Source organism: Mustela erminea, chromosome 5 (genome assembly GCF_009829155.1).
Source record: "Mustela erminea isolate mMusErm1 chromosome 5, mMusErm1.Pri, whole genome shotgun sequence".
In the NCBI taxonomy this organism is placed as follows: Eukaryota; Metazoa; Chordata; class Mammalia; order Carnivora; family Mustelidae; genus Mustela; species Mustela erminea.
In genome coordinates, this window is record NC_045618.1 from 93325827 (window position 1) to 93348605 (window position 22779).

Genomic DNA, 22779 nt, shown 5'->3' on the forward strand with positions numbered 1-22779 from the left:
TGTCTAACATTACCAACCTTGATGTTTTTTGCACTAATGCCAATGTTCTCCAAATATTTTTGCTAACATATCTTTATTAAAAAAATGTTATTGCTTATATTATTTAAAGTTAGTATCTAAAATTTTAAATAATTTCAATACACAAATGTTCTAACATGTTGTATATTATGTATTAGATTTAAACATTTTTATCAAAATCTTGGATCTACAGACTTCAGTCATTCAATTTGTAAAAAATATTTACCATATGTTACCTACTGTACAGCTGGTCCTCACTGTTCAATCTATCACCTAAATTAGATTAGCTTTCTGCTGAAAAGTAATAAAACCCTATTCTCCTTCTAACACATGTCCCTTTTAACTCTGAATTCTAATTCTAAAATAAATGGAGTAAAGCAAAGAAAGAAAAAAGTCATATTCAGGTATAAAAAGTATTTATTTCAGTTGAGGATCTAAAACCAGATTCTTTTAAGAAATCCGTTCCTGAGCACCAGCTGGAAAGTCTGTTTTTCCAGGAGTACATATACTCCAGTATAAGTAGATCACTATTTTGTGAAAAGAACTCTATGGTTACTTAGCTTACTTATTTTTTATAATTATTACCTTCTTGTGGTCACTGACCAGTTATATTTTACATACCAAGAGGAAAAGTTAGTTGATTTTTTTTTTTGAGCTCAGTATTACCTTTTATTTTTACTTATTTATTTATTTGTAAGGATTTAATTTAATTTAATTAATTTATTTTTTCATAAAATTTATCACTACATTTCATCCTACCATATACTTATTTGCTTATTTCTTTTCACTAAAATGTAACTTACCTGAGAGTACCTTGTTCACATTGAGTTGCTTGCACATTTTGCCTAGTGTAAATAATGCTGCAATAAACACAGGGATGCCTATAGCTTTTCAAATTCATGGCTTCCTTTTTGGTGAGTAAATACCCAATAGTGGAATTACTACTGGATTACATGACATTTTCATTTTTAATTTTTGAGGAACCTCCATACTATTTTCCACAGTGGCTTCTCTGATTTTCATTCCCACCAACAATGCACAAATGTTCTCTTTCCCTAATCCCTCACCACTACTTGCTGTCTTTTGCTTTCTTGATAATAGCCAGTCTGACTGATGTGAGGTGATATCCCATTGTGGTTTTGATTTGCATTTCCCTGATACTGAGTGATGCTGTATATCTTTTCATATGTCTTTTAGTCATCTGTATCTCTTCCTTGGAAAAATGTCTATTTACATCCTCTGACCATTTTTATTTTTTATTTTTCAAATCACTTTATTTTTTAAAAAACATTTATTTGAGAGTGGAGCAAGCATGAGTGGGGAAAGAGGAAGAAGCAGACTCCCAGATGAGCAGGGATCCTGATGTGGAGCTTGATGCTAGGACACTGGGATCATGACCTGAGCCCAAGGCAGATGCTTAACCAACTGAGCCACCCAGGTGCCCAAAATCACTTTATATATATCTATATTTAACAGTTTCTTGTCTAGAATAGACTGAATTGCCTTTTATATGTAAGGTCTCTTTTTAAAAATTATTATTATGTTTATTTAGCCACTACATAGTATGAAATCGGTTTGGTTTTTTTTTTTTGTTTGTCTTTTTGTTTTTGTTTTTTTGCTATTGAGTTCTATCAGTTATTTCTATATTGTGGATGTTAATTCTTTATCAAATTTATGATTCACAAATATTTTAACCCATTCAGTAGGTTGTTTTTCATTTTGTTGATTATTTCCTTCACTTTTTAATTTGATGTAGTCCCAATAGTTTATTTTTGCTTTTGTTCAAATCCAAAGTCATTGCCAAGATCAATGACAAGGATCTTGTCTGTTTTCTTCAAGCAGTTTTATAGTTTAAGGTCTGACATTCAAATCTCTAATTCATTTTGAGTTAATTATAATATGAAAGTGATTGTTTTCAAACTCCTTACATATCAGAATTGAAACCAAAATCTGTATCACCTCACTGACAAACTTATATTAAGAATTCAGTAATAATTGGTGAATGAATAGGGAAAAAAGTGACTAAATTATGTATTATCTCTTCATTTGACTCATTCTATATAGATTTAGAAAAACCAACATTTTCTGTGAAAAATTTTATGACACAAATATTTTCCAGTGTTTTATTTTTTAATTTAGTTGTTTACTTTTATTTTTATCAGAAGACATAAATAAGGGGGGGCCAATAACAAGGACAAAGTGATGACAGAATAGTTAATTTTGAGATTTGAAGTTTCTTTCTCAACTCATCTTTATTTAGCTCTTCAAGTAAAAAAAAAAAAAAATGTTTCTCTTTGTTCTTTCCCTTTTTTTCTTTCATTTTTAAGCCTGGAAGTGTTATCTGCACTGCAACAATCAAACTAACAATTTGATAATTTCAGAAACAAAACAAATAAAGGGAAAAAAAGAGAAAGAGAGAGAGAAAAACCAAGAAACAGACTCTTAACTATAGGGAACAAAATGATGGTTGCCAGAGGGGAGGTAGGTTGGGGGGATGGGTTAAATAGGTGATGGGGATTAAGGAGTGAACCTGTGATAAGCACCATTTGTTGTATGAAAGTGTTGAATCACTATATTGTATATCTGAAACTAAAATGACACTGTGTATAAATTAACTGGAATTTAAATAAAAACTTAAGAAAAATAACATAACTTAAAAAAAAATAAAAAATTAAGCAATCTTAATAGACTTAGAAACCCACATTAAAAGGACCATATTGGGGCGCCTGGGTGGCTCAGTGGGTTAAAGCCTCTGCCTTCAGCTCAGGTCCTGGTCCCAGGGTCCTGGGATCGAGCCCCGCATCGGGCTCTCTGCTCAGCAGGGAGCCTGCTTCCTCCTCTCTCTCTCTGCCTGCCTCTCTGCCTGCTTGTAATCTCTGTCTGTCAAATAAATAAATAAAATCTTTAAAAAAAAATTAAAAAAAAATAAAAGGACCATATTTTTTTTAAAGGACCATATTTTGTCTAATATCTATTTCCATCATGTTTTGACCCCATATCTGTTAAAGCTCAAAAGCTCTCCCTCTGCTTTGGATCCTGTATAATTCCATAGAAGTTGTGGTGGTGGCAGTGTTTATTGGACATGTGAAATGGGCATTTTTGTATGTGGGGTGGCAGGAGAGATGGTTGGTTCCCCTCATTTGTGGTCTCACATGTAAGGGTTTTAGCTGCACTGGCTTTAGGACCTGGGATTTATACCACTGAAGCTATCCCATCAATAGGTATATTAAACTCTTTGTCTCTGAGACAAATGTTTGTAACAAAAAACCCAAACCAATAGTTTAAATTTTCATTGTCACAGAAAAGTATTAGGCCATTACTTAGGTGGTAAATGAAGTATACAAAATGCTTCTATTCCAAAATGTTAATTTTTGTAGGCTTGGTCATTGTTATGCAACTTTTACATATATATTTTAAAAATTCTCTTAAGAGATGACCCATTTATTTGATGTTCTACCTTATCATGGAACCATCTGTGCTGAATACTGACAGCAAGAACATTTACTTTATACCTACAATGTCCTATACCCTATGCCCTATGTTAATAATTTATGTGTATTCATATTTACAAAATGATGTGTATATGTATAACATATATAATGTGTAAATGTAATGTCAATGCTATCCAAATTTTTTTTGTATTCTCTAAATGTTCCTTTTAGGAATGATGACAATTGAATATATATCTATATATATCTATATCTATAGATATATATAGATATATATTCAATATATATATCTATATATATCTATAGATATAGATATATATAGATATATATTCCATCCCATTTTGTCTCCTATATTCATATTCCACCAATTTCTTATGCAAAATAAAAAAAAATAAGAGGGAGTAGTTTAAGGCACCTTAATTATTTGGGCACCTACTCTTCTTGATTGATACACTAAAACTATATTCTCCTCATGAATCTTTTGTTATTTCCACTCTCTTTATTTCATCCTTATTCTCACATTATCTTTTTTCTTCCAAATATTTACCATTTTTCTTTGTTCCATGTGTTTCTATATTTAATGCAATATCATCCTTCAGAGATCAGATATATTTTATGTATTTGTGCATATGTGTGATTTCAAAAATCATTTTGCCCTATATAGTTGTGATTTTCAAAGACATTATTTTTCTAGGTTATAAGGTTGGTCTAAGTGTAACTGAAAAATTATTTTCTTTAAAAGGAAACAGACTTCCAATTTAGATGTTTCTTTGAAAGGTGTGGTTTGAACTGTGCTTTTCTTTGTTACAAGAAAGGTTTTTAGTTAACATTGTTCCACTTTTTTTAATGTTGAAAACCCAAATATTGACATGATAATACTTACTTTTAAGAAGCCTTGCAAATTTAGTAGCTGTATTCTAGTTTCATTTATTCAGTAACTATGGTATGGCTTTTGTATAGTTTCTTTTAGATTGAAAGAATTTTTTAAAATCGAAACAATTGAGGAAAAAGTGACATAAATTTGAAGATACATAAATGGAATCTGGAAGATTAATGGTTAATATATTTGGAATGGCTACTTTTGCTAGGTACTGTGCTAAATATATTATCTCTGTGCATTTTCCATTCATACCAGCATTATGATATAAAAACTATTATTATCCTCATTTAGAGAAGAGAAAATTGAGGCAATCAGTCATTAAAATGTTTAACAAAAGTCACATAGCTCATCACTGACTGAGTTACAGTTATGGGGTAAAACAACTTGATGACTCCAAGTACTCTTAGCACAAAATTATCTTTTTATATTCATATTCAAAGTAATAGCACAGTGCCTCACACAGAGTTATCATTCAATAAATATTTATTTAGTGGATCAAGTGTAGCTACTTTGCTGAGCCAAGGAGTTAATGTGTATTTACTTCATTTCTTACTGACAGTAGGCTTTATATATTTCCCTCCAAGTTAGGGAAGTTATACTTTTTTTTTCTTTTTTGCCATTTATTTCTTTAAAGTATATGGCTTTGATACTCAGCAATTCCTTTTGAAACTGTTGCCTAGCAAATACAGGTAGTAAGACTGCATAAATAATATGCCTCTCTTCATTGTATTATGGGAGTCATGAGAATAAAATTCTAGATTTGCCACTAACAAGCTAACATGGGTAAGTAATTTATCTTTTCTACTTTTATTGTCTATAAATGACAAGTTGGGACTAAATCATTTTTAAGTTCCCAACTATTTCTATAAATCTATAAATTAAAATAGTGTCAGGAGAAAATCTCTTAGAAGACAGACTGAAACTCATACTATCCATATTTTGGTTACTGTGAACAAACCACTAATAATTGGTAACTATGTGTTCTCCTATTAACACAAAGTTTTTAAATATTTTTAAAGAAAATTTATGTTTTCATTTCCTTGTTTATATAAGCATGTATGTTTGTGTATATATATATATATATGTACATGCATGTTGATTATATAAGAATAAGCTTTGGCTGACATAGTTGGTGAATAATAATGACAAGATTGATTATATCAGGAATCCTATCTTCCTGAAATAGTATAGAAGCCATGCTGCATGGAAAAAGAGGAATAAGCCCTATGATTTTTTTGGGTTCCAGCCAGAATTATCTTGCAATACTGAAGTATTCCTGGGAATATCAAAATAACAATAACAAAAAAACCAATAATAATACAATAAGATAAATATCAGGAGGAATACAAAATTTGTATCATTTCAGCAAGTTGGTTAATAAACAATAATTTTAACTTTAAAAATTCCTTCAGGATGTCCACTTGTCTGAGATCAGTATCATTCTCTAAATGAAGTTTCTGCTTGTTCAAATGGAAAAGTAAATGAAGTAAAATCTTATTATTATTAGGCATTTTTCATATATTGAGTTATATAATAAGAATTTTCCCTAAATGATACTTTCATTGAATAATGTAGAAGCACAGTGACTTTGCACTTGCACTTATATTACATTTGATTTTCATTCATTTTGTGAAATGTTAAATTTATTTGTATTCACAGAAAATTATACTTTCTATATGCTTAGTATCATTCAAGAAAATAGAAACAGAGAAGTGAATAAAAGTAAAGCCCCTACCCTTATATATCATATATTCTGGAAAGATTAGAAGTAAAAGTACAAAGTAAATATAATAAATCAAGTAGATAACTGTTAGAATGGCAAATAATTTCTGATAAAAATGTGTTATCAACTTTTGTTTCAATCTAGATGGTATAGTCTTGTCTCTTCCTATTCCTTCCCACCAAGTACAACTACAAAACCTGAAAACAACTCAAGAGATGCCCAAAAGAGAATTCCAAAAGATGGAAGAGAAAGTTGCACTGGTTTGAGACTCCAGGATTACAGTTAAACAGTGGTAATGTCAAGGTGTCTGGGTGGCTCAGTGGGTTAAAGCCTCTGCCTTCGACTCACATCATGATTCCAGGATCCTGGGATGTGGCCCCGCATTGGGCTCTCTGCTCAACAGGGAGCATGATTTCTCCTCTCTCCCTCTGCCTGCCTCTCTGCCTACTTGTTATTTTTCTCTGTCAAATAAATAAATAAATAATCTTAAAAAAACAAACAGACAAACAAACAAAACAGTGGTAGTGTCTTATCCCCACCTAACCAAAGAAAGTAAACTGAGCTTGGCTTTTCCTGACACCCAATCTAGCAATGGTAGGCAGCCCAGATAGGCTCATTTTCTCCCCTAGATCAGCCTATACCACTAGGCAAGTCTGGCAGAAGAGGCAAGAGGAACTTATGGGAAGGGCCAGTGACAAGTGGCTATGGGAAGATATCTCTTTCCCAAGTTGACATGAGAATCCCTGTATATTTCTCATATGAAACCATGGAGAACAGAAGGAAGTAGAAAAGAATTGTGCTGAAAGAAAAGAATACCACATATGAATTCCATATATGAGGAAATGATCTTTTGAGTAGAAAGGGAAAATAAAGACATTTTCAGATGAAAGGCAATGAAAATAATTTGTCTGTAGCAAAATTATCACAAAGAATAGATAACTTTTTTAATTGAAATATGTGGAATGAAACTAAACCAGTGCTGAGAGGGAAATTTGTAGTATGAAATGCTTACATTAGAAAAGAAGAAAGGTCTCAAATCGATCATCTAATTTTCTGCTTCAGGAAACTGGGTAACTGAGAGCAAAATATGCCCACACAAAAGTGGAAGAAAAGAATAAAGATAGCAGAAATTAATAACATTGAATATATGAAAAGAATGGAGAAGGTAAAATAAAAATCAAGTTCTTTTAAAATAATCAGTGGGGCACCTGGGTGTCTCACTTAAGTGTCTGACTCTTGATTTTAGCTCAGGTCATGAGCCTTGATCTCAGGATCCCCGCTGGGCTCTACACTCAGTGGGGAGTCTGCTTAAGATTCTCTCTCTCCCTCTACTCCTTGCCCACATGCTCATTCTCTGTCTCTAAAATAAATACATCTTTTAAAAATTTAAATAAAAATAAAAATAATCAGTAACATTGAAAAACAAACAAAAACAAAAATCTGGACCAGATTAATAAATAAAAAGAGGGACGTTACAGATCACCAATATCATGTTTGAAATGGGATACCATTATACATTCTTTAGCCATTAAGTGAAAAAGGAGGCAATATTATTCATAAGTTTATATTCATAAATTCAGCACATGTAAGAAGATCCAGAATAAGTCCTCAAGAATCACAAAATAACAAAATCCAAAATGAAAAAGATAATCAGAGTTGTACTAGATATATTAAATAAATTGAATTTATAAATAAAATATTTATGCCAATTGTTCCACTGTAGAAGTCAGCCAAACATTTAAAGAAGAATTCAAGCCATTTTATATAAACTCTTCCAAGAAAACTCAAAAGGAAGGAGCACTTCTGAAATCACATCACAAGGCCATATTAGCTTGTAATTCAAAATAAAAAAAAAAAAAAAAGAAAATTGCATGGGGTGCCTGGGTAGCTCAGTCAGTTAAGCGTCTACCTTCCACTCAGGTCATGATCCCAGGGTCCTGGGATTGAGCCCCACATTGGTCTCCCTGCACAGCGAGTGCCTGCTTCTCCCTCTTCTCCCCATTCATGCTCTCTTTGGCTCTCTCTGTCTCTCTTTCTCTCTCCCTCTCTCAAATAAATAAATAAAATATTAAAGGAAAAGCAAAAAAAGAAAGAAAATTTCAGGTTAACCTCTCTTACGTATTTAAATGCAAAAATATTCTGAAATAGAAGCAAATAGAACTGAAAACAATGTATAAAAAGAATTATACCCTATGATCATTTGTGATTTATTCCAAGTTTGCAGATTTGGTTCAGTATTTGAAAATCTACCAATGTAATTGAACATATCAATTTGTTAAAGAGAGAATAATCATATGACAATTTTAATTGACAAAGTCCAAAACTCATTCATGATGTTAAAAAACAACACCACCATCAACAAAACATGAAAAAAACTCAACAGCTAGGAATAGAAGGAAATGATCTAAACTTGATAAAGAGCTTCTAAAACAAACAAACTTACAGCATCTAATGTCACCTGAATGTCAGAGGAAATACTAAATGTTTTCACCTTAAGATCAAGAACAAAACAATGTCTGCTCTTAAGACTTTCATTCAACATAGACTAAATAAGCTAGCTAGTGAAATTAGGTAAGAAAAAGAAATAAAAATACATACAGATTATAAAAGAAGAAATAAAACCATCACTGTGAGCAGATAGCATGATTATCTGCATAGAAAATCCCAAGGGATCACTAAAAATGAAACAATAAAAAAACTAGAACTAATAAGTGAGTTTAATAAGTTCACAGAATAAAAGTTCAACTAACAGCAATCACATTTCAATTTGTTAACAACAAACATACTGACATCAAAACTTAAAATACAGCAATATCACAATTTTTAAAAACTTATGTAAATGTTCAATTCTGAACAGATTTCCATTTTGTATTCCAAACCAAATACCATGGTTAGATCTCAAATTTAGAAATTTATAATCCCAGAAATCCAAGTAAAAAAAAAAATGAAATCAGCTTGGTTCAGCACTTAGTTTTCTTTCTTTCTTTTCTTTTTTTTTTTTTTTAAGATTTTATTTATTTAACAGAGAGTGAGAGAACATAAGTAGGGGAATAGGAGAGGGAGAAGCAGGCTTCCTGCCAAGCAGGGAGCCCGATGTGGGGCTTGATCCCAGCACCCCAGGATCACGACCTGAGCTGAAGGTAGTTGGTTAACCATTTGAGCCACCCAGACACCGTAGTACTTAGTTTTCCAATATTTTCCTAGTCTTTTGCCTTTTTAGGAAGTGCAAATCATGGTCAATAAAATCATGGTCTCATTTCCTTATTTCCTATTGAGTTTGCAAAAATACTCTAGAAATTTAATCTGTCTACTTAAGGGATGTAGAACTGAATGATTGCAAAAAAAGGTATTTTAACCATTGTTCTTAAACTGTGCCCTCATAGCTCATACAAAATAGTATTACTGACCAAGTACCTAAAATTAGTACTTAAGACTAGATAGAAGGATTTAGAGGATAACATTGGATTTTGTTTTCATTTTCAGGTATGTTTTTGTACCTGTCAAAGGTATTATTAGCTTTCAGACCAGGCAGGTGATATAAGAAAAAAGAAAGAAAATATATTATTGATTGATAATTTATGCATGAATATCAAATTAAAAAAAGTAAGAACCTCTTATCATCTCTATGTGACCAGGAAGCTTTCAGATACATTTTGCCTCTTTCAGATACATTTTGCCTCTTTCAGAAACATTTTGCCTTTATAACAAAGACAGTTTCCCTCAAAATATGTGCTGAATTACAGTAAGTGTGATGTTCTCTGAGAATAAAAGCAAGGAAATGCTTTTAAAATATGAACTCAGTCATTTACAGATGGTCAATAGTTTTAGTGGTACCCACAACAACTTGTTTTTGTTTTTGAGGAACAATTCAAGACAAGGGTTGAATCTGTCTCCTAAGCCTGCCTATAGACATTTCTGAGGTACAAGATGGAAGGATCATGAAACAAAGATATTTTACATAGCCAAAAGTGGATATCACTTATTTGTTCATAAACCATGGCACATATTTCATGAATAAGCAATTACCTGAACTTGTCATAATGCTTTGGGTCAAATACTGTTAGCCCACAAAATTTATGTTGATAAATTTGTAATCAAGTTGTCAATCCTTTGCAGCCAAACTATCTTGATCAGTAACAAAAATAAACTTGCTTTGTTTATTGGAGCTGGATAATATAGGGCATGAAAAAGGAAAGTTTGTAGAATTTTAAGGGATCATTTCTTTTCTCTTCCTGCCATGGTCAAGAATTCACTTAAATGATTCTAAATGATTTCCCATATTTTGAGAATTGCATAGAAACTATTCTAATATTTTAGGGTGCTTTCTGTCATAAATCAAAAAAATATAAATGTTAAATTATCATATAAATGTCAATACAGTACTGCAAAGAATGCAGACTCTAGGGCAAGCTGACCTGTGTTCAGAAACTAGCTCTGCCATTCACTTGCTGTGTAAGCTAGGACAAGTTACTTAACCTCTCTCTGTGCCTCCTTTTTTCATCCATTACACTAAAACAATAGTTCTTATCTTATATAATTGTTATAAGAATTAAATAAATTAATATATCAAAAGCCCTTGTAATAGCGCCTGACACACAGTAAGCATTTGTGTCTGCTAGTGTTATTGTTTGCTATTACTACTAATGAATACAGTTTATTTTCCCCAGTCAGCTTAAGATACCTAGAATCACAATCATTGTTAATTATAAACAATGTTTTTGGGGTGTTTTTTTTGCTTGTTTTTAGTAGAATAAAGGGTGGCTTTAAAGCTCTAGGACTCTACAAGCTCATAACTGAAACAACCATTTACAAATATGGTTACTTCAAATGTGGAACTTCATAGAATGAGTAAAACAAACAAAAATAACAGGTTATAGAACAGGATATTTTCATTTCTGCCATGCACACACATACACGTAGAAGGAAAATTTTCTAATGTTTAGCAAAACAAAACTGTAGTTTTCTTTTTTGATAGGATTAAGAGGATTCTTATTTTTTACTAATTTTCCAGAAAACATGTATTAATGATTCAAAAAAATTAATAGTTATATACCAAAATGTTTTTCTCTAAAAAATATTCTTAATAAAACAGAATATTGAAGTGCAAAGTTTTTTTAAAAAAATGTAAAAAACATTTATGGCATCTGTGTCCTGAAAATTAAAAAAAAAAGAAAATCAAGATGGTCTAAGTAAATCAGCATATACACCATCTTCATATTTTGGAGACAACATTGTAAAGATATCAATTCTCTCCATGTAATTCCTGTCAAAGTCCCAGTAAAGTTTTTGTAGGCTACAGAAACTTAGAAAAATTATGTGGAAAGATACAGCTGTATAATAACTAAAATAACATTAATAAGTGAATACAGTAGAAGGAATAATTTACCTAATATAAGACTTAGTATATAGAAACAGTTCTTAAGATGGTGTAGTGTTGATGGAGGGATAAGCAAATAGACCTCTGAAACAGAACAAAGAACCCAGAAATATATCTCCACAAAGTTACAAAACACTTCAGTGGAAAAAGGACAACTTTTCAACAAATTATGCTGGAGAATTTGGGTATGTATAGGAATAAATAAATAAACTTTTACTTATACCTTGTATAATACACAAAAAATAACTAAAAATAAGTCAGTGTAATTTATTTAAGTGTAAATTGTATAACTGGAAATGTTTTAGGGGAGAAAAAAAACAAAAATTTTGGTATCTAGGTCTAGGCAAAGACTTATTAGACTGGACACCAAAACTTTTAACCATATAAGGAAAAAATGATAAACTTATCTCACAAAACTTCAAAACTTTTCCCTCCAAAAGACACTGATAAAAAGAATGAAAAGACAAGCTACAACAAATAGTGCTGAGAAAATTGGACAGCAACATGCAGAAGAATCAAACTGGACCACTTTACACAAAAGTAAACTCATAATTGATGAAAGACCTAAATGTAAGACAGAAAACCATCAGAATCCTAGAGGAGAACACAGACAGCAACCTCTCTGCTATCAGCCATACTAGATATGTCTCCTGAGGAAAACAAAAGCAGCAAAAAACAAACAAACAAACAAAACAAAACAAAACAAAACAAAACAAAAAAACTATTGGGACTTCATCAAGATAAAAAGCTCTGCACAGCAAAGGAAACAATCAACAAAACTAAAAGGCAACCTACAGAATGGGAGAGAATATTTGCAAATTACGTATCTGATAAAGGGTTAGTACCCAAAAAATCTATGAATCATACCCAAAAATCTATGAAGAAATCAAATTTATCAACCAAAAACCAAACAACACAGTTGAGAAATGGATAGAAGGCATGAATAGACACTTTTCCAAAGAAGACATCTAAATGGCTAACAGACACATGAGGAGATGTTCAGCATCACTCAAAATCTGGGAAATACAAATCAAAACCATGATGAGATACCACCTCACACCAGTCAGAATGGCTAAAATTAACATAAAAATACCCTGTGGGAGACAAACCATAAGTGACTCTTAATCTCACAAAACAAACTGAGGGTTGCTGGGGGGAGGGGGTTTGGGAGAAGGGGGTGGGATTATGGACATTGGGGAGGGTATGTGCTTTGGTGAGTGCTGTGAAGTGTGTAAACCTGGCAATTCACAGACCTGTACCCCTGGGGATAAAAATATATGTTTATAAAAAAAAAATTAAAAATAGAAATACCCTAAAACCCAGCAATTGCATTACTAGGTATTTACCCCAAGGACACAAAAATACTGATTCAAAGAAGTACATGGACCACAATGTTCACAGAATTATCAACAATAGCCAAATATAGAAAGAGCCCAAATGTCCATTGACAGATGAACAGATAAAGAAAAGGTGGTATTGATACACAATGGAACATTACTCAGCCATCAAAAAGAATGAAATCTTGGCATTTGCAACAATGTAGATAGAGCTAGAGTTTATTATGCTAAAGGAAATAAATTAGAGAAAGACAAATACCATATGTTCTCATATGTGGAATTTAAGAAACAAAACAGATGAACATGTGGGAGGGAGTAAAAAAGAGTGAGAGAGAGAGAGGGAAACAAACCATAAGAGAGTCTTAAAAGATAGAGAACAATCTGAAGGGTGATGGAGGTACATTGGTGGGGGGAAGGGCTAGTTGGATGATGGGTATTAAGGAAGGCACTTGATGTGATGAACACTGGATATTATATGTTAAGTGATAAATCACTGAACGATCCTGAATCAACATTGTGCTCTATCTTAACAGACTAGAATTTAAATAAAAAACTTGAAAAACAATAATTAGAAGACAAGATATAGGCTAGGAGAAATTACTTGAAAACAACTTACCTGAGAGAAGAGTTGTATTTAGATCATATAAAATATCTCAAATTTAAATAATAAAAAACAGTTTAATTATAACATTTCAAACACATAAAAAAATATACAGCAAAGACCATCGAAGACCATATACCAAAAAGCAAGTAAGCACACAAACAGATGTTCAGTATCATTCATTAGGGAAATGTAAGTTAGAAAAATAACAAAATATCACTACATATCTGTAAGTAGGGTTCAAATAAAAAAAAATAGTGACAACACTAAATGCTGGCAAGGATGCAGAGAAGCTTATTTGTTACATATTGCTGGTGGAATATAAAATGCTATAGCTACTCTGAAGAACAATTTGGCAAGTTATAAACTAAACTTGTCTATGTCTACACATACAACACAACAACAGCACACTTGGACATTTATCCCAGAATATCTGGAGACATATGTTCAATCAAAAATCTGTATATAAACACTTATAAACACTTATAGTATCTTTATTCCTAATAACCCCAAACCAGGAATCCAGAAATATCGAAGTGAGTTTCATGAGGGAATGGTTAAACAAACTATATAGATTGTTTATATATAGTATATATATATATACATATATATATGTATGTATAAACACACACACAATACACACACACACATATGCACATATACACACACAATGGAATAATACTCTACAATACAGGGAACAACCTTTTGATACAACATGAATTAATATCTAAAGAATTACACTGAGAACAAACAGATAATACCAAAAGCTTACGTAGTGAATGAATCCATTCATATAACATTATTGATATGACAAATTTATAGTAATGGAGAATATACAGTCATTTCTAGGGACTGGATTTGCCAGGAGGGGAAATGTTGAGGAGAAATGCAAATTTGGCTATAAAGAGCAACAGGAGGGATCCTTGCTTTGATGAAACAGCTCAGTATTTAGACTTTAAATTCTGGTCGTGATACCACACTACTGTTTATCAAGATGTTACCATTGGGGAAACTGGGTAAAGGGTACATGGGACATCTCTCTATTGTTTTTCACAATTGCATGTGAACCCACCATTTTCTAAAATTTTTTAAAATTTAATTTTAAAATGTGCTTATCATGAAATCTTTGTTTAAACTATCACAACTACATTTGGGTATAATTAAAGCACTCACATATTTCTTAAATAGTTTAAAAGTTATTGATTAGTAAATGAGGGATACCCTGTTCTACTCTTTTGTATTTGCCTTTAGAAGTTTGTATTCTTTGTGACCAAAGGTAAAATTTTCCTATTGTAAAAAAAATCATAGCATGGGTAAGTATAATGAATAATCGTTTCTACATCAGCCTCATCCTGTTTTCATTCTTTTCAATTATAATTAAATCATTTCTTCTCTGAAAGTTGAACTGATCATTTCTCTTTACACTTCATCCCTTCATTTTTCTACATTCTCAGTAACCTTGAGCTATCAATTAACTGTTATTTTTAAACTTCTACATAGCTCTTATTTGTCTTTCCTTAGCAATTATATAGGCTCAAGACAGTCTTCAGAACATCAGGTCAAAGTAAAATGAGGCTTCCAAAGTCCTGTCTCACTCTCTTCATTTAATTGTTCCTTCTTACCAAATTCTATTTAGTCCTTCTGTACTACAGTAAAATTTCTAATTTCCACAAATGTTGCAATTATTAAACACACCAATAACCTCAGTGTTGTCAAAATTATTTGCAAAAGTTTCTGCCAATTAAAATTTTTATTATAATAGTCTGTTTTTCCCAGTCCCAGGCAGCACTAAGCATAGTATATTTTGTATTTAATAATAAAAAAAAAAGATATAATGTGATTATAACACTTAAGCTTTAGGACCCATCACTTAAGCTTTAGGACCCATCACTTACATGGAAAGAAGCACTAGCAAGTTTTCACTTTTTTATGTGTTTTTGTACATTTGGGGTAAGTAAGATATTTTTTATTGCAAAAGATTAAGCCTATTCTTTTATACTCTAAATTTTTCCCATTCGTGGTTTTCTTTCATTTGTGTAGCATTGCCATGGCCTCAGGTGTTGAGTTTTGGCTTTTGTGGGATATATTTATGTGGTTCATAGCTGCTTTTTAAATGTAATAATTGTAAGCAATTCCACGAATATTCCTATCACCCAGTGTGCGAAGGTACTTGATATAAGCTCAAGAAGTACAGGACCAGAAATCTTACAAATATCTAAATATAAAAGAGTTCTGAGATACCCAATCCTAAATATGTATGAGATAAAACATCTTAAAATATGCAAAGCCAGAAGCTAGTTTTTAGAAAATTCTTTCAGGAATCACATGTGAAAAATTATAAGCAGAAGATTTGGCTCTCTTTAAAGCATGGTCAACCCAGAAGTTCTCTCCTGACAAGAATATTTAAAGAAGTGATCAAAGATTGTACATCCAAACCTCTAGAGAAAAATGTGTCTGAGTGGTATATCAGGAAGTTAACTATTAAAAAAACTGTGCCATTTTTCTAGATATTTTCAAGTTTGTGGTGAATCATTAACTTTTTAAAAAAATTCTATTTTGTAGTTATTTTTTCTCATTCTAAATGAATATTTTAATATGTGATTTTATACCTGTAATTTTCTACTTTTTAAAAACAATGAAAATTTTATCGATATTTGGTTTTCACAAGACCTGAAGCTACCTGCATTTATCCTAGTGTTTTTTTACACTTCACGGAATGAGTATTGACATCAGCTGGTGGACATGTCCTAGAGCTCCCAGTGCTACCACTGTGTTGATGATTCCAGCTTGACATTTCTCGTCTGAGCTTCTTATAGGTATGTATATATACTACAGCCTCTTTGCTTCTAATGAATAATGTTGTAACCATGGATGAAGAAACACTAGGCACAGATCAGTAACTATTGAGAAGAAGGAAAATAACTGGACATGGAGAGTCATATTTGAGCAGAGATATGCAATCAGATTAGCTTCTCTACTTGCAGGACATGTAAAAAGAGAAGGTCAGAGCAAGGGACTATGTTTAAAATAAGATGTGTTCAGGAATTACACATGTATAGCTATCAAATGACAGGGTAAGTAAGGCAAAAAAGTCAAAAGATGAGAAGACAAGCCAGAAATAAAAATATTCTCAAGAATAAATCTGCCCTCTTTGCCCTCAGGAATAGTTTAAAAATATAGATAGAAAACATGACAAAAATAGCATATTATTATTAATATTCAGAATATTGGTGAGTCTACCCTTGTCTTGTATAAGTGCAAACTTGGTTTCACTAATTAGCACCTAACTTCTCCCCAGAATGACTGCATCATTCTTCATTCCCACCAGCCAGCGAGTATTCCCTGATGCTTGACACCCTCCAAATTTTATGTTTGTCACCAACTAATAGGTATAAAATCACATACCATTTTAATTTGCATTTTCAGTGTGTGTTTATGCAACCCTTTATGTACTCAGCGGAATTTGGCATTTGTTTTTCTGCGTATATCTGTGGTCTTATTATACATAGAGGTTACTGTCTTTTTGTTTCTCCTTTGCATGTGTTATTGATGTTTTCTAGATAGTTAATCATTTTTCTGTAATTGCTACATATAATTTATCATTCTGTTCCCTATATGGTTACTTTACCTATGGTAGATTTCCTTGTACAAAATCTTTGTGTGTGTGTGCGCGCATGTGTGTATACACACACACACACATATAAAAACATATATGTAAATATATAAATATATAAAAACATACACACACATGTATTACACACTCTAGATTTAATATATATATTATATAATAAATAATAAATATATAAATATATAAAAATATATACACGCATATATGTATGTACACACTCTAGATTTAATATATATTATATATAATATATAATAAATATATAAATATATATACACGCATATATGTATGTACACACTCTATATTTCATATATATTATATATCTTATATATATATATGGAAAATTATTATTTTAAGTAAGAGGCTAAGCTACAAATGGAGCCCATTCATAGGGGCTTAGAATAAGTAACTTCACAAGAATTAGCACTCCTGAGCTATCTTCTTAACCTAACTTGGAGACATTCCTAATAAGATAGTTTCTAGCTCAGGATCAGCTTCCCCATTTTCAGGCATTGTGTGATTCTAAAGATAGAAGCTGCTCTTCATCCAGGCCTTGATTAGACCAGTCTACACCAGGGCTATTAGCTGAGTAAGGTTCATCTACATTCCCTTAAGCCACTGCCATCATTAGTACAGAGATAGAGTTTAGAAGTTCTCCATTAGATTCTCTATCAGGTCAAATTAGTTAAAATTAACTTATTTCTAGATGATTTTTAAAATCTGATCTTTTGAACTTCTAAAATCCAGAGAGTTTGGCAACAATTTTCTATTTACATTGTCTAACTTAAAAAGTTAGGAATCTGCATAGCATTTTTAAAAAGATTTATTTTAGACAGAGTGCACATGTCCATGAGTGGGTTGAGGGAGAGAGAGAGGGAAAGAGGAGAGGGAGGGAGAGAGAATCTCAAGCAGAGATTCTTTGAACATGGAGGCCAATGTGTGGCTTGATCCCACAACCCAAGATTATGCCCTGAGCTGAAATCAAGAGTTGGATGCTTAATAGTCTGAGCTTCCTAGGTGCCCCTGAGTAGCATTTTTAAATATTCCAATACTCAGTTTAAAAAGCAGACAGGGCAGCTGTGTGGCTCAGTCAGTTAAGCTTTTGTCTTGGGCTCAAGTCATGATCCCAGAGTCCTGGGATCAAGCCTGGCGTGGGGTCCCTGTTCACCAAGAGGCTGCTTTTCCTGCTCTCTCTACTGTTACCCCTGCTTGTACTTTTTGGCTCTCTCTGTCAAATAAATAAATAAAATCTTAAAAAGAAACAGACTGTATAAGCTTATCCTTATTGTTTTGACAAACATATCATATTTCTATGACTTTCTACTTTCAGGTTTTCTAGTACAAAAAGTGTTCTCTATTATATTAATCTAGTAAGTGTTACTTTATAATTATGATAAATATTGATAACAGAGATCTCAAAGATCAATCAATCCATACCTCAATGTTTCAAGATAGTTCAGCAAAGTCCAGTGTAAAATAATAAGTCACACGTCTTCCTCTTCTTTCCACCCAAATATTTAACACATTTAAACACTGATAAATTTTTATTTTAATTATATTAATTTTTATTTTTATTATATTAATAATATAATTTTTATTTTTATTATATTAATAATAAAATTTTTATTTTTATTATATTAATAACTAATTTAAAACTAAGTATTGTTATTTTCTAATGGTAAGCAAGAAGGAAAAATGATCAGAATGTGAGTATGTGGGCAGATGTCATAACAAAGAAGAATCCCTGTAGCCACTTTGTGTGTGTGTGTATGTGTGTATCATGAACATGCAAAAATGGGATGATGAATAAATAAAATTTGAAAAAAAAGAATAAAATAAATTGGACATTACCTAAGTATATAGCTATTTCAATCTGATTGTTCCTGATTTAGACTTCATATTTTCTTTCTAAACATTAGTTAAAAAATAATTAGCTTTTTATAAAAGTAATTTTATCAGAAATGTTATATACTGTTATACAATAGAAAGTATATAAAGAATCAACATGTTGTTACTTTGTTTAATTTTCAACATCTGTTTCAGCCATAGGTATCATTTTAATTTATAAAAGTCATGCTTGAACAAAAGCTACTAGTGTTATCTAGTTCTGTATACTCCATATGAAAAAATCTGCTTTATGTTTCCCCAAAGGAAGCCAAATTAGCATATCATTCTTTAGGTCCCAGCTCCATAAAACTACCCATAAAATAGATTACATGTTTGGTTTTAGAAAGTAGGTATTATCAAACAGGTTCACAAAAACAGGAAGTAAAGGAAAGACAGCACTAGAAAAAAAAAAAAAAACTGGGGATGCTAAGAACACATTTCCTAAAATTCTGTCTGGTTAAGCAGCCATTAAAGCACCTGGATATCCCCAGGAGAGTGACAAAGAGAAGCTAGAAGATTTTGCTCAGAGTCCGCGGTGAGAGATTTGGTTTTGACTAAATGTTCTCTGACAAAGAGGAGAAGAAATAGTCTGAAACAAGTTTAGGGATCTAAGTTAAAGCTGCCTAAGCACAGACATGTGTACTTGTTTGAGGCTTTGCAAACTGGCTTAGAATATTGTAAAGCCTTGCCAAAATCACTGAGTTAGAGTTTTCTTTGATGCAGCAATAGTATGCTTGGGTTTAATGAGACTGCCATACACAAAGTGTGAAAAAATATATTTTAGGCAACTATGGATATAGCTCAATTGACAGTTTTTCTGCCAAAAAAATCATCTGTAAATTGATCTTTGGAACTCTGAATCCATTTCTTAAAATAGATAGTGGTGATTAGTCCATTGAGATTAAGCCACAGATGCCTAATTTAATCCTTAAAATATATAAAATATAGTTCTGATTAATGCTTTTACCATATCAGATATTTTTAATATTTTGAAATTAATTTCTAAGTTCCAAATGAGGATGCCAAATACATACTTCACTGGCTAAGGATGCAGGACCCACAGGATCCTGCTGTCTGGAGTAGTTATCATCTGGGATGGATGAGGATAGTCTAGGGCCCCTGAGAAAACCAAGCATGACATATCCTCTGAGTGCTAATCAAAGTTAGTTTTCTTTATAGCAATAAAAGCTCTTTATAATACTTCATAAGATAGTTTCACTAAAACATGGAATAGCCTTATAAAATGGAATTATATTTATGTTTCTACAGAATATTATTATTTTACTCAAGAAATCGACATCTACTAGAGAAGACAAACATGAAACATTTAACAGAGGTGGGATTATTTTTACAAAAATGGTGACTTACAGTGTACTGTGGAGTACATAAAATAGGTTTCCAAATGTAGGTTTATATTTGGGTTAGTACTCAAATTAGGGAATTTATCATACTTGGGGAAATTAGTCCACTTAAAACTGATACTTAGAATTATATGCCAATATAATCCATTTGTTTTATTTTGTTTAATAGTGTTTGAGAGCAGTTGCAGAGAAAACCAAAGGAGTGATTCAGTGCTGGGGATTGACATGATAGAATGGCAAAGGGAATTAGACTTTGGACTCCCAGAAAAGTCTTTTCTTAAAGTTATGGCTGCCATCAACTCTCTGCCTTGCAGGTGTTCTGTTATTTGTCACTGTTCACAGGTGCTTTATGCCAAGAAACATAAAACAAAAGGTGAAGGAAGGTAGTCTCTAATCCTCCATCAGTGGTTGTTATACTGTTGCTAGTGCCACAAGTCCCTTTCCTCTTTGTCTCTTACGTATCATTAGTTTGTAGACATCCAATGTTTAAAGTCCTTTCCTTTAGGTCTCTACTTCTATTAACCCTGGTTCTTGTGTCTGGATATTTGGCTGCTTTATTTCTCAAACTAACTTGACTTATTTATCTCTCTTATACTAATAGTGGTTTTCTCTGTAATCATCCCTTCCTCCTTAAAAACAAAACAAAACAAAAACCCAAAAAAACAAAAAACCCTGGATGTGACCCAGCCTGCCTTGTTGAAATCGTCACCATTTACTGCTCTCATTTGACATTTGCCAACTGCTTTCCTATGTGGAACAGATTTTATGCCTGCTTCTCTTCACTTCTGGCACCTCAGGATCTAGAATCCGCTATGCCCATAGATGTGTTATAGTCTGCCAATTGTCCCCTGTGCCAGCTGGTCTGCCTGTGGGCATTTTCAATTTAAATCTTCATAGTTCTCTATACCTCTGAACTTGATTTTTCCTGATTGGGGCTGGTCTTTCTGTCATTAGGCAATAGTCTCCTTGAGGTCACCCTGTTTCCATGTTAGCCTCAACTGAATGATCAGTGTTCAATAAATATTTTTGAATTAATAATTTCTTATTTTACCTTAAATCTCTATGTTTATTTAAAAATTACAGGGATGCCTGGATGGCTCAGTTGGTTAAGCCTCTGCCTTAGGCTTTGGCCATGATCTCCAGGTCCCAGAATCGAGCCCCGTATTGGGCTTCCTGCTCAGCAGGGAGTCTGCCTCTCTCTTTATCTTTCTCTCTCCCTCTGCCCCTCCTCAATGCCCATTCTCTCTCTCTCTGAAATAGATAAAAAATCTTTTTAAAATTTACATATAATTCTATGTTTACACTCCTTCAAGTACGGTTGTGTTTCACAACACTTTGTATTTCACATTGATCCCTCAGATTCACTAAGCATTTAAACCAACATTTCCATATGTTGGGAGAAAGTATGCTAAAGTTTGCTTTCCTGATTGTATATGTCATACTATGCTCAAGATAACATGTGACTTGGATCCTTTAAAAACAAGACTGCAATGAGTACTAATTGTATAGCCTTCTTAATGCCACACCATCACCAAAGCATCACACATTGCCTATTGCATAAGCTATATCATCCCTTCTTAATGGCATGAGATGATTCCTGAAGGGTCACTGGTGTGTGAGGGTTAAAAAAAAAATCTTACTTTTTAAATGCATAACACACAGATATGTATACAGCACATAACAAATTGTGTGTGATATTAAGGGTTCATGGAGGTAATTAGGAAAAAATGTTTAAAGAGTCTCTTTGTGGAGGATGATAATGAAAAAAATGTAAATAAAGGCCAATTAAAGGGCTTCATTTCTCTTTTGCAGACAGCATGTAAGTCAACAGGCAAAGCTTACCAGGAAGTGACTCCTTTAAGAAGTGGCATGTTTTGAGAAAATGTAAGCATAGCCTAGAAATTAATGTGGTGCCACACAGGAACAGAGTTAAGACATACTTTCTGAATTGTCAACTTCTCTCAAACTTGAAAAAGTTTTCAATTTATTATTTTCTGATAAACATTCAAGTTTTTAATTATTTTATCCCATCTTCTACATCAAATAGTCGTTGATATATGCACACAACCATCTGTACTAACGTCATATGACTTCTTAAAACTGTATAGCTTTGTAAAGTCATATTTATTTTAGTTTTAAAGAGCAAGACTGGATTCAAATAGATACCTCTGTTGTCTCATGAATCACAAATTCATTTAGTCACAGCTACTCTTAAGAGCAAACTCTTTTCTCCAGAAATAATTCATTTCGGTTACAGCCAACTTTGTACAAGTCTCGGAAGTCCTATATACTCTAATAAGTGAGCAGTCTTCACAACCCAAGTATAATCAGAGCCATGACTCAAATATTTAAAAATATTTTCTTTGGATTGATAACATATTAGCTTCACCATCCCTAACCTTTCCCTCTTTTGCAATGACTTTTTCTATTCTGCCAATTAAATCAACACACTTCAATACTTTCAGCCTTGAAGTTCTGGAACACTGAATTTTTATATTTATTTGTTTGACATTCCTATTAC

General features: G+C 32.3%; 1 long non-coding RNA gene across 5 annotated transcripts in view; it reads left to right on the forward strand.

Annotated features, from left to right (window-relative positions):
• The first annotated feature begins 5389 nt into the window (after positions 1–5389).
• Positions 5390–22779, forward strand: part of LOC116591328 — a 139828-nt gene continuing 122438 nt past the window's right edge. For 4 of the 5 annotated variants that reach the window (XR_004285956.1, XR_004285958.1, XR_004285954.1 and 1 more), the window contains exons 1-2: positions 5390–6362; positions 16081–16201. This is a non-coding gene — a long non-coding RNA (uncharacterized LOC116591328). Of the gene's footprint in view, positions 6363–16053; positions 16202–22779 lie in introns of all 5 variants that reach the window. The other variant, XR_004285955.1, reaches the window with a different exon arrangement.